An 18,216-nucleotide genomic window follows, 5' to 3' on the forward strand; every position below is an offset into this window, starting at 1 on the left:
AGGCCACTAGGTTTAACTGTTCCCCTTCCAGCCCTTCAGCCACTGCTGGAATAATCAGAGTAATCGAAGTGAACAGGCTCCAGGAGCTTCTTGTGTCACATCTTACATGGGATTTGTATGAAGCATCGACTGTGTGTTTGTGAGGTTCGGTTTGGTTATAAGATCATCAGCAAAAGAATTATAAATGACATCTACAGAAAGTAGAAGTTAGCAGAAAAGGAAAAAAAACAACGCAGGCAGTTTTTCATTTCACAAATTGTTCAGTTTTATTGAAAATATATATCATATCAAAACCAAAGTTTTTGCATTTGGCAATCTCATTAAATGTTTTATTGTAAATTATTTCCTTACACTATGAAAAAGATTGTATAAATATGTATATGTACATAATATAACACAGAAAAGAGGAAACTAATTCAACAATGACAAATTCTTGTCAAATGATTTTCCAGTCAAATACTTGAATGTAAATTACAGAGTAAAAAGAAGGACCCCTTGGGGTCTCATCCAATCTCCGACCTAAAATTGGTCTCAAATATAGTAATTCATATCTAATGAAACTAATTTTGAAAAATATTGCTTGGCAGCTCCATTTTACACTTCAGACAGCTCTTAAATCGATTCAACCCCTAAGCTTACCTTTTTCAAGCAGCTCCTACTTACCTGTCCACATCCACAAAGGCTGCAGACGAGAACACTGATAATCAGCCTCTGATTATGTGTGTCTAACTGACTATTCATCCAGGTGTAGAGGTGGCATTTTCCATATGTGGCCGAGGCTAAACATGATCTGAGAAATTAGCTGCAGATGGATGGTGTGCGTTCTCTGTAAGAATCAGGCCCAGGTGTAGAGGAAGGTTTGCCACTTTTCATCTCCATGGTGGCATTCCTGGATCTGTGAAAATAAAAGCAAATATAAAAGTGATTACTAAAGCGGAATTAGTTTGTTAATATTTTAATGATTCTGGATGTTCTCAAACTGAGTTAATGGATGTATCATAAATCCTATAGATATGGGAAAAATGATCCATATTTGTTTATAAAAGTGTTTTAATGATCCAAAATTAACCTGAAACTTAATTTTTCCACTCAAATTTATGTTTTAAGTTCCCTATTAAATATTGAACACCAGCTGTTGAAATGTTACAAATAATTTCCACAAGCAGATTATCCTAAAATACTAAATAAAGGGATGTATATGAAGGGATTCAGTGAAGAGCTAAATGCATTATTGTGGACAATGGATAACACATCTCACATGACGAAGCTAAACCGTGCTGCTAGCTAAGATGACGCTGTCTGCGTCATCATCTTCTCAGACACACCAAACTGTTGTTGTTTACTGCAGGAGACAAGCCGTACGTATGTGTGTTTGTATGTGCGTCTATCAGCTGTCTGTATCAGTGATGTGCATGACCTCAGAGCTAGCAGACAGTCATGGGTCAGAGGTCAAGGTAGAGCCTGTCTGGGCTTCCTGGCTGACCCTAATGCCTGCAGCACAAACACACACATACACACACACTGAGGGGGGGATGGGTTCACCCTACCAGACTAATATCACCTTTGGGATTAGGATCCAGACAGAAATACATTGACCCCAAACACACTTACTCACGCGTGTGGATACACATATACACATACTGATCTGCTTTGTCATAAAACAGGACTCGGTAAGCTGCATGACGCAGGAAGGAGCAGCAGAGATGCTGAGTCTGAGACTGAGAAGATCATCTAATTATCTTTCAGCATTGAGTTAAAAATGAGAGCATGGAGGACATGGGAGGTGTAAGCAGCATCATGGTGAGCAGGGAAAGAGGCTAACACAGTGCTAGCTACAAGCTACCCTAGGACAGATGAGACTGGACAAAACACAAAAACAGAACTATGATATGTTCAATATTCCTAAGACAGTGAGGGACGTCATTATGTCCAAACCTTGTTGAATTCATCATGTGCTGAATAAAGGTGCTCTGGTGCTAAAGCTACAGAATGTGCTCCCTGTAATTCCATTTAACCCGAGCCCTGACGTAGCAGGAAGTAAAAACGGAGAGCACCGACAGCGTCAGCAAGCCAGATGCTTGTGAAAAAAAAAAAAAAAAAAAAAAAAAATCACAAATCAAAGAGATGCGGGACTGCAGAATCTCAGCACAGAGTGAAACAGAAAAAAGGTCAAATCCAGAGGAGCTGGCGGGCTTCACTGCCAGAGCATCAGGAAAACTCCCCAAATAAGCCAGAGTGTTAAGCCTGCTAATCCCCTGTATTATTGCAACATCTGTGAGGTCTAGAGAGGCTCTAGCAGTGATTAGCCAGACAGATGTAAACAATATCCAGGCTGAGAAGGATGGAGGAGGAGAGGAGAGGAGAGGAGAGGAGAGGAGAGGAGAGGAGAGGAGAGGAGAGGAGAGGAGAGGAGAGGAGAGGAGAGGAGAAGATGCTCGGTTGATCTGGGTAACACCGTGCTGCAAGGATAAGAAAAGTAGACATAGAGAGAATGTGGAGAATATAAAACAGGTAAGGTGGGAGGGAGTGTGTCAAGGGATTTAGAAGAAAAAAAAAGAGGAGGAAGTGGAGGATGAAGGTTGGCGAAAAAAGGAATCAGGAGAGGAAATGATTTTGGAAGAATTTAGAAAAAAAAGAAGCGTGATTGGAGTCAGATTGATAGGATACAGTAGATGGGGGAGGTGGAGGGAGACAGAAGGTGACAGCATGAGGGGAGAAGGAGCAGCAGATTGGGAGATGGTAGACCCGGGGCCAGGCGTGCCCCAACTGGTTGACGAGACACCAGGGAGACGTGCTTAATTTATGCAGAGTTAGGCTGAGGGGCTGAAGAGCGGAGGGTGTCTGGGACCCCCTCAATAGCCCTGAGAACCAAATGGAGCTGCGATATGGGTGCTAGCAGTGAGAGCAAGACGGGGCATGATGGGGGAAGGGGGGGATCTCTTTTTTTGGGGGGGAGACAACAAGAGAGTAGGGGTGGGAGTGGTGGGGGGACTGTAGGCTGCTCGCCCTACTCAATTCAGCCTAGGCTGTCCGTCTGACGTCCCATTAAGGTTTGGGACAGGGCATGGGGAACGAGGCGATGAAAGGGAAGAGGGAAGGGAGCAGGAGGATAGGAGGAGAAGTGAGGGAGAGGCCATGCTTAACCCCCTCTTTGCTAGAGATGCCCCCCCCCACTCTAGTTTTCTACTCCAGTCTGGCTACCTATTAGATCCACAGGGCCGTCTGTCTGCTTCACTGCATACTAATTCCCCATTACCACAGCCTTGAATGTGAGCAAGGAACAGAGGCTGACTACATCAGAGATAAGCAGGCTGGCTGATGGGGTGGGTGTATGAGAGGATACAAGAGTACTTTAGCAACCAGCAAGGCTCGTCCAGACACACTGTGGAGTCCTGTAGTGTTAAAGATATACAAGCCACTACTGCTGGCCTTACAGGACATGCACTTGCAAAAAATGTTGAATAATTCAGCCTCTATTATGATTTTACAATTAATAAACCTATATTTATGGATCTCCATCAGTAAAATTCACATGAAGAAACACCAGAGTTGGGGAAAGTACTGACTACTTTGCCCTGGAAGTAGAAAACTCCCCTGTGTGGAAGTCATTTGGTTCACTAAAACTACTTAGAGAAAGAAATTCTGACTACTTTATGAAAAATTATTAGTCATAGTGGATGTGATACGAAATTACAGCATAACATAATCCAAAAAAAGTTAGATGCCACCAAATAACTGTACTTTCTTTGGTTCCAGGATGATAGAAATTGGATGGAGCTATTGAAAAGGGGTTAAACTGCAATAGAAAAGTAATGGTTAAAAAAAAAAAAAAAAGAAATCATTCCCTTCTTTGTCTGCCCTGCATTTGTACTTTGTGGTTTCAGTATAAACCACAACTCCTATATGCAACTCCTGTTTGAACCACCCTTTAGGTTACTATTTTACCTACATTATAATTTTAAGTTCCCAATGTTAAATATTTTAACACAATATGTTGCTTATCCACAGTGTTCATGTAGAAGATATGCCTCAGTGTTACAGTCCGCCTTCACAACCTCATCATGGGGGAGACATACTGTATGGTTTACGTATGTGAGTCTGGCTGAAGGCCAAGTGAATCTGTATGTGTTGTGTGAGGGCCCAGCGAGAAGCAGAATGGACAGCGAAGCAGCGTGATGGTCGAGTCTAGTGATGCAGGCAGACAGTTTAATGACAGTCCTCACCCCAGAACATACAAGCCAGTGAGCGGCTGGCACACTCGCAGATGTACACACACCATGTGACACGTGCACATATGTGTGATATATGGAATGGGGTTTTCTGGAAAAGACACAAGGGCTGGTGAAAATGAAAGAGAAAGAAATCTGTCTGTGTATGACCCTGGAAAAAAATAACGGAGGGTTTACAGATCCCTAACAGGCACCTCTTGGGACCGTCACTTTTATTCTGTTAAAAACAAATCTGTTTTGCACTTGTCCTTCAGCACTAATACACTGATCTCAAATGTTTTCAAGGAGCGTTAAGAGAAAAGACAACAACAAGCACTGCATCAAATTCTTATTTGCCAAAAATATTGACAAAATTTACTACTGAATAAACTTACTATGGGCACGGCTGGTGTTCATGTGTGTACTGGCAGAGGTCAGAGTAGAAAGCTATTCACTGGCCAAACAGAGCCAGGGCTTTGTGCATTTTTTGTAAGTTTGGCCTGGCTATGGCCTTGCATCTTATTCAGTTGGGCTCGTCCCGGTCTGGACTTCAGTTTGGTGCCCAAACAAAGACATAGAGCCACCTCATTAAAAAAACATGTCATTGGATCAGGCCTGGGCTGAATTGTGTGATTTTCCCTCCTACCATAAGTGACCGTGACTGAGCGTTGGGCTGAATGAGAGGCCGGATAGAGGCCTACCAATGGAGCGCCACGCTACATCCCTATGGGAACCACCCCCTCACAGAGGGGGGTGCATTTAAAGCTTTGTTGGTCTGTTAACACAGCTTTTTAAAACGCCTCTTTATGGACTCAGCTAAGCAAACTGCAGCCCCTGGTTTTCTTCAGCCAGAAGGACAAAGTTAAAAAAAAAAAAAAGGAGACGGTGAAGGGCAACAGAGTAAAAGGAAATAAAGAAGGCTGAATAGGTTGTTTTTGTTATTAGGAGATATTGGAAAACTTTAAACTAATGAGCACCAAAGAACTTCAAGCAAGATGTTATTTTTTATTTGGTCTAATGTGATATGAAATAAACAAAAATGAAAACTATTTCCAGCCAAATGGAAGATGTGATTTTAATATTTAAAATCCAAGGTAAATGACTTGCCAAACTAACTCCTAATAGAAATAAAGACAAATAACCGTACGCACAGAAATGCACCTCTGCTCTCGCTGCATCTAATCACCTGAGAACTGAACTTTGCAGTTGTCGGATGCAGCGGAACCAGGTCATTGACAAACTGCACCGTCTCACTGTGTCCTCTAATACAGTCAGCACACACGTTTACCCAGAGGACCACGGACATCCTGCTGCTGGAACAATGGGTTTGTGTGGGCATGTGGATGTGTGTGTATGTGTATGTATGTGTGTGTGTGTGTATGTGTGTGTGACAAGCACAGTCCTGTCTGGGAAACCTGGGGCTGGAGACTTAGTCAGTCTCTCAGGGCGACACAGGATGACAGTGAAATGAATAACAATGAACTTGTAAGACAGTCAAGTTCAGAACGTTAGAGATGAGCTTGAGCTGAGGTGAACAACTATACACAAAGGACCAGAGTGTGTGTGTGTGTGTTTGTATATGCATAGGTGTGTGTTTATGTGTGTCAAAAATTGCGTCAAAGCTCTCAGGAATATCTCAATATGAGGAGAGCACTGGGCTCCAGAGAAGAGCACCCACTAAGATGAGAATGCACACATGCCTCCTCTTCTTGCTCGCTCGCCTCCCCTCCCCATCCCATCTCGCCGCGCAGATGCAGCGAGGACCCCATCCTCGCTATTCTATTGCTGTCTGCCGCACGCCTGATGAAAAAGCACAACGACATAGGAGGTGCTTATGCCTAAAGGCGAAAAAAACGTACATTTGTAAATCACAGCCCCAATATAAACATAGCATTTTATAGGGGTTTCTGGGGCGCGTTGGCAGGGGTCCACCCTTCCTGTGTGCATCACCATCAGCCGTGTTGCACATTTCCAGCCTGCTAGCCTGCTACAGGAGAAAATGTGACTGAACAGCCTCCACCACCCAGCAGAGATGATGGTCCACGGGCTGAGAATGCATCTGAATACATTTACATAAAGATTGCGCCACGTTAACACAGGCTGAGCTACTGCTGAGAACACGCCGTGCAAGTCATTGTCCCCAAAAATCAGAGTAATGATTGAAATATGGTTCAGAAGCGGGACGAGTAAAATGGGAAACAGCCGCTTTATTGTGTTGTGTGAAGAAATTAGGAAGCAATGTGAGCAGCATTTTTTTTTTTTTTCGTGTGTGTGAAGCTGTCCCACTTTAAGTTAATGATTCAAGGGTGTATACAACAAGTAGAAGCATGTGTAGACACAATGAGAATAAATAAACAAATTACCAAGTGATTTTTTACATCCCATGAGAGTAAATGTCCTGATCAAGAATAGGTTTTGCGCTAAAACCCTTTGGATAAATAAACATAAAGGCCTGTAGCAGCAATAAATGTATTTATCACAATATAACCCTGCTTCATCATAAAGTTATAACATCCCTGGTTTAACAAACTATAACTAATGGCAGTACACAGATGCAATAATAACTTGTTTAACAGAAAAAAAAGCTGCATTAAAGAGCTGTTTGAGAGTCTTGCTTCCTTCTTGAAAAAAACCCCACAAGGATATTTGGTAGCAGAGTGACTTCAAAATAGTGAAGATATGAGACCTTATTTCCTCACACACACCACCGATATTTCAGCTCCAGATTTTATTAGGAGATAAACTGACCGATTTTACTGTAACAAATTTAGAGGATAGGATTCCAGTAGCCTTTAATCAAATAGATGGGATGTAAAGGTGAACATGGCCTGAGGTAGGGAGCGGCTTTTTTGGAGAAAGCACTTTAATTTTGAAAATAAAAACAGGTAGGCAACAGAAGGAGCGCAGCGAAGCCCTGTGATAAACCTCTCGCAGATATAGTCAGCTAGCCAAACCATACCGTCAGATCAGCGCCCGAGGAGAGGCAGAGGGGGAAAGAGAAGCAGCGAGAAGGGGAAGAGAGCAAAACACGGGTGAAAAGGGTCAGCAGGGAGGAAGGCTAAACCCCAGAAGCAAGCAAAAGATTGTGTGTGCAGTGCATTTATATTTCAGCATGACTGTGTGTATGTGTGTATGTGCATATGTGTGTCAACCCCAGCTGGGCAGACATTTACTTGACATGCTGATAGGGATTTAAGCAGTGGGTGGGTGGTGTGTCTGACCAAGGTGAGTGAATGAGCAGAGAAGGGGAGCTGGTGGGGATCGGAGGATGATGGGAGATGGTGAAGGAGGGGAGTGGAGAGGAGAGGAGAGGAGAAGGGTAGGAGGTGGGGGGGGCAATGGACCAGAGGGGCTCACAAAACTGCTGTTACTAAGCTTGATTTCAGCGCGAGTTGAGACGATTAGGAGTAGAAATGAGGAGGAAAACAGGGGGTAAAGGAGGTGGGTTTTGTAGGAGTACCCTCCGGGCTATGGAAGAGAAAGAGGACTAGTCTATTGAGGTGATGAGGGAAAGCGGGTCTTTCTTTCAGACAGTCTAATGAAGCATAAGTCCCCGATGAAGAATGGAAGCAGGCTACCGCAGGGTGGGTTAGCTTATGCCTGTGCTCCTCAATTTCTCTCCTTTTTCCTTGTCCTCTCCCCTTCTTTCCTCTTGTTCTCCTCACCTCACCCCCCCCCCCCCTTTGCCTCCCGATCTCCCCTCTTCCTCCTCTCCCCTCTTCCTCCTCTCCTCTCCTCATGTGCTGCAGTCCCTCCTCTTAAAGGGCTTACACTGTTTATTTCAAAGTGCCGTAACGTGCCGCAAGCTCACACACTCACTTCTGATATGATTTGATGAAATGGCAATGATACAGTGACCAACTGCATTTCAGCAATAAAGGGGATTGTTATTGATGGGCTGTTTTATCGAGGAAAATGTGCCAGACAGGAAAGAATGGGATATTGCGGGATATGAAATTAGCAAATGGTTCAGGTTAAGATATGGCACATTGATCACACAGGGTATTTTTCAAATGGACATGATTTTTGAGATGATTTTTTTTTGTAAGCTCTGATTTTTTTTTTAACAAATCCCCTACCGTCCTCTAAGCCAAAGCACTTCAATCAAGCGCATATCATGAATTACATACATTTCTGGTTGTAGCATGCACGTAAGATGAACCCTGATCTGACACGTTAAATTACAGGAGGCAGCAGACTGAGACAGACTGGGGGCTGTCAAAGTGTCTGACTGGGTTTGACTGTGTTTGGCTGGGGGGATGTTTGACCAGGGGGTTGACTGGGCTGCAGGACTTGATTTCTGGCTCGATTTGGCTCAGGGCCGACTGGAGACCGGCCAGAGGCTGGCTGAGGGGGTTGGGTTCCCCTGGTTTCTCAGCTCAAGTCGTCCCCGGAGCGAAGCAATAAGAAGCAGCTTATAAAATAAGCAAACACAGAGGCACTTACAGACAGACAGACAGTCAGTCAGTCAACCAGGCAGCCAGGGATGAACGGCAGACAAGCCGCACACAAATTCACCCCTAGTCACTGCATTGATACCCCCCTCACACACATACACACACACACACACACACACACACACATGCACACCCCTGACCTTGACCCCTGCGGTCCTTCCTAACCTGTTTCTGAATGGAAGTCAGTGCAGCTGGTCTGTCTGGCCATGAACTAACCACAACCCCCTCATCCTGATCCCCTAATCATTTCTCCCGTTCCCACGCTTGATGACTGGGATGCTGTCGCTGCATCTGAATGGTGCAATTTAATATTTATGTGGCTGGCTTTTGGGTTGGCTGCCATGGACCTGTCTGTCTGTTTCTACGGGCAACAACGTTTCCAGGATTTTGTGTGGCTTGTATAAATTACCTGCTAAACATTAATCCTACTGCTCTATTTCTGAATCAGGGAGCTTTTCCTTTTCCAACTGCTCTTTCCACACAGTATTTTTGCTCTTTGCCTTTTATTTCTCAAATTGCATCAGCAGTCTATCTCGCAGGCTCCCCCATATAAACCATTCAGCCTGCACACATATGTAGACCATAAAATATATGTGTATGTGTATATATGTGTGTGTGTGTGCGTGCATGTGCTCATTCATGTCATTCAGGGGGTTTAAACCCCCTCCACCTTCACATTTTCATTACGGCCAAATCTCAGGCCTGTGCTACACCAGCGTGGCCTTTTGCTGGCAAGCAGGCAGTTTAATCACACATACAGCACTACTCCATTTTCATTTCCTTTTCATACAGCCTCCATTCCACTCCAGCTTCATAATTCTCCCCTCAGAGCTGTCTAGGCCGTCTGAGTGTTTGCAGCCTGTTGAAATGACATAATCAGTGACTTGGATAAATGCCTGACTGTTTTTCCCTGAGTCTATAATCAGACTTGGGGCTCAGTGTTGCAGCTCGGAGGAAACAGCAGCAGCAACACTTGACTCAGGAATTACTTCTTAAGGAGGGTGGTTTCACGTAAGGAATTTGCTTGAGTATCAGTGAAATGAATTTAGTTCAGTGTACCAAGTGCACCATGACAAATAAAATGGCTATGGATACTTACAGAATCATACAGCTATTTTTTCTCAAGTGATTGGCAAACAATTTTTACACAAATTATTATGTTTTGTGTCATCACACAAACTGTGTCTATCCTCAATTGTAACATTTTTTATTTGCCATAGAAAATTCTTGCCATAGAAAACACTTCCTTATTGATGTCACACATTACATTTAATGTAGGCTAATACATTAAAAATGTATTTCTTGAATTCTAACATTTGAACTCTCCAAGCTCCTCAAAATAACATGTGCACAGTAAATAGCTATAATGCGACAATTTAGACACACCTGCATAAGAAGGAAATACCTGAAAATGGCAAGTAAAATATGAACAATTTACCTTTTGTGGTGTATTTAAAAGATAAGTGATTCAAATTTCATTTTTCATTTGAATGTTAAAGTGGTTTAAGGGAGGGGGAAAAAAGATCACCTATTTGTTTGGTCACAACAAAGAAGAAAGTGGAATGGGCCGGGGTGAATTGAGCGATGGCTGTAAATGCTTTCAGCAACTATTACTTCAGTGGGTGGAACACATTCAATCAATAACTAAGCAAATCAAAAGCAGTGGGCAATCTGAATGAGAAAAGCTGCACCGGACTGGACGACAATCACACTCAGAAATGAACAGCCCACATTCAGCCTGTTTTATTTCTAAATACCACCCGAAATACCCGGATTATGTATTTTAGGAAAAGTGCCAAACACACATAAAGCCCTAAAAATGTCATTCTTTTCATATGCTACATAACAGTCCCAGTAAATGCGAAAATACACCCACAACATATTTGCACTGCTGCAATTCTTACTTTACTTATTTATTTATTATGCAAATGAAGCAGAATTTAAAAGAACTGTTCATGTAAATAAGGAAATAAATAAGAAAATCATTTGAGAAAATATTTTTACTTGAAACTATGGCATATGGGCGGCATAGGCTTACAATATGAGTGACGTTGAGGGTCTTTGGCTCTGATTACCTCCTCCAGAAAAAGACTTTGATTTCCACACTCTATATTCATATACATGCAGTACGTCCATCCAAAGTGAGGTCTATACTATACCATCTTGACTGTTCCCTTTGTGTTGAATTATGCATAATTGCAGCAGTGTAGTTACACACATGGCTCTAACCATCATTAGCATAAAAGCTTTCTGCAGTAGATGATGTTGGGGAGCGTGTCATTTTTTTTCTCTCCCTGTGACTAAGTGTGAATGGACACATTCATACCCGCATAATATGGATTAGCATGTGGGGTTGTGGCTGCATATATGTGCATAAGGGTGTATGAAGCAGTTATGGCGGCTGGCTAGCATACGTGTTGCGCTCACTCAGAGCTTCATAAAACATATGGTCTCCCTTGTTTTTCTGAATATGCAAATACAGATTAAAACAGCCCCACCCTGTTTATCCCCTACGACGATGCACACAAACTCTTTGTGTCGTGCACCAACACCCTTCACCTCCAAGCCTGACTTCATCCTATTATCTTCACCCAAAAAATTTAATCTACAATATCCAAACCATATCCAAACCTTGAATGGAATAATAGGTTATTCAATTTCTTACTCATATCATCAGTATGTTTTATCTTTGTGAGTGTTTCTTTAATTTCCTTAAATCAAGGTAATATCTATTAAATATAAATGTATGGAAAGCAGGACAATTAAAATGGTAAATAATATTTTCTTCAAAAAGGGGGTATCTGCCTTTAAGCTACACACAGAGAACCTGCCTGTCTGTCTTTTTGACTGCCATTTTCCCCCACAAAAGGATACAGTACAGCTTGCAGCCCCTCCAGGCTAACGACAGCTAGCGTGGGCTTTTACAGTAACCTGCTCAGCTCCACCTCAGCCTCATCAATGTCACTACGGCCTGATTAGACACAGAGGCAGAAAATGACGGAGATTAAAACTGCCCGAATCTGATAAAGAGGACAATAACAGGGGTGAACTGTTTCCTTTCTTCACTAGTTATGAAATGATTTAAAAAAGGTAATTCATTTTAAGTTCCCACACACATTTCAAAACACTGCCCATAATTTGCTGGTGCTGTAACTGACTGTTAAAGAATAAAACAGAGGTAAGAGGAGACGCATGCATGGCGGCACACACCATGGGTTTAGTAGGTTTCAGTGTTTTGAAAGGATGGTTTTAATATCGACTCCTCCATATTATCAGTCCCCTCTCAGATATACAAAAAAAAAACAATAATAATAATAGAATTATCTCCTCAGAAAGTATAATAAAGATTAAAAGGTACTTTTAAGCCATTGTGCACTTTAGTTGTACAAAACTGTGTGTGAGTGTTTATGTGTGTTCTTCCAGCCCTTGCAGTGAAGTTAAAGGCACTACACTTGTACAGAGCAACAGCACATACCACAGAGCACATCTTCAGAGTGGATGATAGCCTATCTCCAGGACGCAAACAATACACCAAACGCTCTTTCTAATAATTAGCACTGACAGGTGAAAACGGCCACAAATGTCACGGGAGTTCACAATGAAACGGACAATTGCACAAACACACACAAGTACAAACCACAGACACACAAACATAAACACACACGTTGATGCACAACAGTAGCAACAGAGGATCCATCAGCACTGCTAACGCCACATTAAGACCATAAAGCACCAATACATCTCCTGTTCCACGTACACAGCCCATATCCTGCTGCTTCTGCACTGATACCCCTGATCCCCCTGCGCTTTGACAAGGCGTAATAAAGCCTGTATGAAGCGCCGCATTGTGTGGGGAGAACACAATGTTGCATGCTGAGTGCTGTGAGAAGGGCGTACACCGGTGGGTCCCACGGCGCAGCAGCGCACCAGGGCCTATAGCAGGGAGTGCTGAGCATGCTAATGAGGTCATTATGTTATGCTTCTCCCTCACTCCTGCTCTGCTTTACAGTGTGGGCTTTGCCTGTCAGAGGAGGCAGGGTACCCTGGTAATGCAGCCAATCACAGATGTCACATATGGCACAATGAGAAGACACATGAGCGTCTCAAAATGAGTCGCTGAGAGAAAGACAGGGTGACGCTCCATTTTTCAGCTGGCATCAAAAGCAAGAAAATGCTATTGATGATTTGCATACAGAATAAGGTGAGCTTAAAGAGAAGTAAAGAGCAGGGCAACAACGGGCAACATTCATTTGCTAATTGTTCCTGCTGTGTATTCAATAAGGAACCGCGCAGGACAGTGTTTCCTTTTTTTCTTTTACACTGGCGCTATTATTTACAACCGAGGAGGAGGGGTTAAGAATCAAGCACATGCAAATGCAATTACATGATATTTGCATAGCCGTTAACAATTAGAGGGCAGATGGCAAACAGCGGGCATTAAAACGCGACCGAGCGCCATCTTGGCTGTGGGAGACAGCTGGCAGACAGGAATCGGCCATTTTGTAAGCATGGGTCGCTGCCAGGCTGAGGCGTAGAGAGGCGCCAGTCTCTCTCTGTGTGCCAGGAGATTGGCAGGCAAGGGCGAATTGTGCTTTAATATTCTCCCTGGTACAGACAACAACAGCTAACTCCTCCAACTGTCAGTGACAGTATGATCACAGCCCAAGGCTCCTGTTGAGAGCTGACTGAGGAGATCAACCACAACAAACCGTGTCTATACTCACTTTAAAAACACGTATATAGTTCTGAGCTGTTATCTCATCATAACACTGTTATCAAGAGGGAAGGCGCTTCTTACTTCTGCTAGTCTTCTGTGAGGTTCACCACAGCTATGAGAATGTACAGTATCTGGAAGTATCTATTACCGAATGAACAACTAAATGATGATGCTGTACTCACCAAAAGGTACGAACTTCGTTGCAGTCTCTGTGGGTTTGATGCCTGGCAGACTCCCCAGCTGTCCTTTAATGTCCTTCCAAGTACACAAAGTATACTGTGTGCTTCATGGCTTGACCTCTTAGAGCTTTAAGCTGGATGTCTCTATCACTTCATGAAAAAACATCTTGGTTTTCTGCTGAAGGCATTCACCTCACACCGGTGTTTTCATTCCACAGGTTTTCACCAGTTTTCTTTAGTCACCGGCAATGTTATTAAAATATCTCAAGTGTATGTCTCTTTGTGTGGAGAAGGACTTTTGTAAATGTGGAGTAGAAAAAGTCAGATGAAAAACCAAGTGGTATTAGACAGAACGAGGGGGCACTGAACAAGTAGAACTACTGTCCTTTTCATCTCTCATTCAATTAGCAGCCATTCACTTCTGCTGCCATGGGATTCCTGCTGCACAGCAGTAAGTGGACTTCAGGTGCTATTTCCACACACACAGTGAGAGAGAAGTATGAAAGCCCAGGCCCTCCTTCCTCTCCCCCACCTTATAGATCAATACTGCACTGCCATATCCTCTGATGGGAGCTGCTGTAGTAAGAGTAAGAAAATCTAAGGCGAAAAGACAGGCTCTGTCTGATGCGGTGGATGAGAGAAAAAGTTCAAATTGTCCCTTCATCCCGGCTTGTGAGATCTTATGGAAAACTGCGCTACGGTCTTGGATGTGGAGCAGAACAGAAAGTGTACTGTCTCCGATGAATCGAGATTCAAACAGTAAAGGTGGAATGAGTAAAAGGAGGGAGGGAGTTGGAAGAAAAGAGACCTTCGACGTCCTGTATTATTCTTCTTGTGTTTCTCTCCCTCCCCTGCTGTCTCCACGTCTCTGACAAAGTTTTATCAAGTGGTGTTGGACGCAGCAAAAACCCCTCCGGCTGAACCACACACAAAGACTTTCTCTCTGTCTTTCTTTCACTCTCTTTATTTCACACACATGTGCATGTGCTGACACACACACACACTGCGTGTGGGGTGGTTGCGGGGTTGGGGCCCTGGCCCTGGCTGATGCTGGGACTGCTGAAGAAAGATAGAAAGAGAGATGGAGAGAGGAGCTGGGAGCAGTGGTGGTGGTTGGTCCCTGGGCTCCGAGGCCTGCAGGCGGTGCTGGGCAACCTCTGCTAGCCTCTCTCCTCTGTATTGATTTCTGCTGCTCCGCGCTGCTCCACTCTGCCGCGGAGGCTCCTAGCCGGCGGGAATGAGAGCTCTGCTCACCCGCCTCACCTGCCTCTCTCCTGGCTTGGTTGGCCTAGCCTGCCCACTCTGCCGCAGCTTTGGCTGGCCCCTGCTGGCTCCCTGGGACCCGTGTATGCAGCGCTGGGGCCACAGGAGGAAGGCAGCCAGAGAGCCCATGGCGATCCACAGCTGTGTTCACCTGCTCTGGGTTCACCCGCTTCGAACCACCTCCTCGAACTGCTTCTATCCTTCTTTCCTTCCATCCTTCCACCCACTCTGCTGCTAGTTTTCCTCCTCCACTGCCTCCTCCTCCTCTTCCTGCTGTACACAAACAACCAGAGACAGAGATGGAGGAAAAACAAGTTAATCTTAACTTTCAGAATTTTACCCACTCTGAATGTCAATCCTGGTCTTTGATCAGCAAGAAGTCGGGGGTGAGCATTTTGGCATCCTCTCTCAGCCGGTTATATGAACCTGCTAACCTTAGAGAGCAAAAACTGCAGGGATTGGAGGCCTGAGAGTTAAGTGTGTCAGGAAGCAAGATACTGCCTGCCAAAGGTACTCTCAGCTATTAGATTGTGATGTGCTGCAGATAGCAAAATATGGCAAGAGTGGGCCCATTATAAAAATCACCACTGCGTCAATAGAATACATTAGAAATATTTACAGGAAAACTTTTCCTTCTACAGCCACCTCTTTTAGCTCTCCCCTCGCAGCACAAGCCCAGTGAGTTTAATCTTTATTATCACTAACAGTAGTAATTAGCCAGTGTTAGGGAGTAATGAATAACACCTAATAGTGTTATGTCATTCAATTACAACTGAAATGTAACTGTAATCTGTTAAAGTTACTGCAAAAAAGAAGGAATTAATCATAGTTACTCATCATAAAGTTGGAGATAAAAAAGAGGTTTAAATTAAATATATATCTTGATGTAGAATATAACATTCATCTGAAGCTTTGGATCTTTTCCTTGTGTCATGTTTCTTTTGGTAAATTTATAGACAACATGGGTGAATAAAGTGTAGGGCCGCTCATTCAAAAATTAATACCAGTCCTTATACTGATGTCATAGCTTTGACGCTAGCTCTTGAACAATGCTTTCTTATGACATATTCAAATTTAAATCTAATGTTAACTTTCAATTGTGCTGTATTTTTTGCTCAAAAGGCAATTTCAAAACATTAAAACATAAATCTATATATTCAAATGTGATTTAACTTAATTTTAATGATGAAAATGACTAATTTAATGGTTTGAACACACACATTTTTCTCAACCCAAGCATAAAAATGGATCTGTAAAGAAATCATGTGTGTGTACGTTGCATGTACTGACCCTGATAAGATGTACTTCTTAGGTATTGAAATTTGAGTAACAAATTACAAACTATTTCTCAATACGCAATAGAAACTAAGCAAACGGTTAGTGCCGTAAAATTACTGCACTTCAGCACCCAGCCCAGATTGCGCCAGATGAGTTTTTTCACCTTAACTGACAGTTTAGAACATTTTTTAGAAACATAATCAACAGTGCCAAGTTAGGTTACTTAGATGAAACAATTAAACAGTAATATTGTTTTTTAGATACATTTTACGTATATTTTTTTAACAGTTACATGTGACTTATTACATTCAAAAAGGAACCTTTCCAATACTAACAACATTTGGAGTTGGCGGGATTTTTCAAACTCCCCTTCCTTGGCCCTGCTCTGTTTGGACCATAGCGAGTGTGAAGGAATGGAAATGTTTTGGCCGGACCAGTGGTGCTCTATAGAAACTTTGTCAAAGAAAACATCTCAGCTTTTGTATCATCTAGAATTATTCAAATGGGTTCAGCAGGCCTCTTCTTATGATAATAGCAGTTGGAGGGACATTTCTTTGAGGATTCATGGTGCCATTGTGTTTCTCAACAGAGAAAGAGCCACGGTCAAATTCAACCCCCACTGCACCATGCCGCTCCGACCACACGATCCCCAAAAATATCCTGAGCCACCACAGAGCTCTGACAGCCCTTCTGTCCAACTCTCTCCACCCCTCTGCAGGCCTGAAAAAGAGACTAAAACCCACGGGCCGACTGCCAGGAGAATAGAGAAGTAAAGTACGGAGGTTTAGAGTCGGTGGGCCGGCAAGGCTTTGGAAGTAAGAGCTGTCTGTTAAGGAGAGGGCATGCAAGAATGGTGTGGGGGGTTACACTGCTGGGACAAGAGAGTTTGGGAGGGGGCGAGTTGAGTTAGGGGGACATGGATGGGGACTGGGGGTGCGGTGCATGTCTCAGACACAATAATACTATTCATTGGGCTCAGACATGGGTGTTAACTCCCCTCTGACAGAGCACAATGGGAATCGGCGGCATTCAGGCAGCCTTGGTGATATTGTTAGTTCAGGGCTGCATTCTCCCTGCCGCAGGATAGAGCGCCTGCATTGTACCCGTCCAGCAGGATGGATGGAGGGAGGTTTGAGAGGTGAAAGGCAAAGAAAGAGAGAACAGTATGTTTGTCTATCTGTCAGTGCTGAAGGAGAGAGGGCAGAGGGAACAGGGGGCGGAGAAGGTGGGGAGGGGGTGGTGCACGGCAGAGGTGGTGGTGCTAGGGGTGTTTGCCCCATGGCATTGGACTTGTTTGTTTCATAGAGGGGTGGGGGGGTGGTATTATATAGACTGTGCAATAAATATTACTCAAGCAGCCTAGTGCAGGGCTAAAGAGGCATTAAAGGGGGTGGGGACAGAAATGGCGCACAGAAGGCATGGTGGCATTTTTATGGGTTTTTATGGGAAGTTCAGATGCATTATGTTTGTACGGACTGGAAAGAAGGAAGGCAGGGGAAAAGTGGAAAGAAGGAGGAAGGGAGGGAAATCAGGACTGAATGTGGAGATTGTTGCTGTTTGTGAAAGAGATGCAGTGAAATCCAACTACATCAGAACCTACTTTTCCAGTGGGAGAGGAGAGGAGAGGAGAGGAGAAGAGAGGAGAGGAGAGGAGAGGAGAGGAGAGGAGAGGAGAGGAGAGGAGAGGAGAGGAGAGGAGAGGAGAGGAGAGGAGAGGAGAGGAGAGGAGAGGAGAGGAGAGGAGAGGAGAGGAGAGGAGAGGAGAGGAGTGGAGGATTCATGTCCACAAATTCTGAAATTACGGAGCATAAAAAATATATTTCTTTCTTGAACTTGAATCACCAGTACATTTCACATCACATTCCTTTGCTACCTGCAGTCACTGAGCATCGACATCCTGTTCACTAGTTCAAGCATTGTACAAAAAAAGTGCAAATAATACTGGAATCCGCAGAGGTATTTGTGAGAAGGATCAAAACTTTACACATACACATACTCACATTCTAATGACTTACTCAGGACATGACGCACAACCCACATTTGCACGCTCACACAGAGTATCATTGCTCTTACTGCACAGAACAACCTGCTTTCATGAACAGTACTTTGTTTGT

The 18,216-nt window shown here is 43.7% G+C and overlaps 1 long non-coding RNA gene across 4 annotated transcripts in view; it reads right to left on the minus strand.

Moving 5' to 3' along the window:
- Positions 1–246: 246 nt before the first annotated feature.
- LOC115418475 (uncharacterized) overlaps positions 247–18,216 on the minus strand; it is a 41,386-nt gene continuing 23,416 nt past the window's right edge. For 3 of the 4 annotated variants that reach the window (XR_003935296.1, XR_003935299.1, XR_003935298.1), the window contains 2 exons: positions 13,565–15,097; positions 247–895 (listed from right to left, as the gene is read on the minus strand). This is a non-coding gene — a long non-coding RNA (uncharacterized LOC115418475). The remainder of the gene's footprint in view (positions 896–13,564; positions 15,098–18,216) is intronic. The other variant, XR_003935297.1, reaches the window with a different exon arrangement.

The sequence above is a fragment of the Sphaeramia orbicularis genome, chromosome 4 (genome assembly GCF_902148855.1).
Source record: "Sphaeramia orbicularis chromosome 4, fSphaOr1.1, whole genome shotgun sequence".
In the NCBI taxonomy this organism is placed as follows: Eukaryota; Metazoa; Chordata; class Actinopteri; order Kurtiformes; family Apogonidae; genus Sphaeramia; species Sphaeramia orbicularis.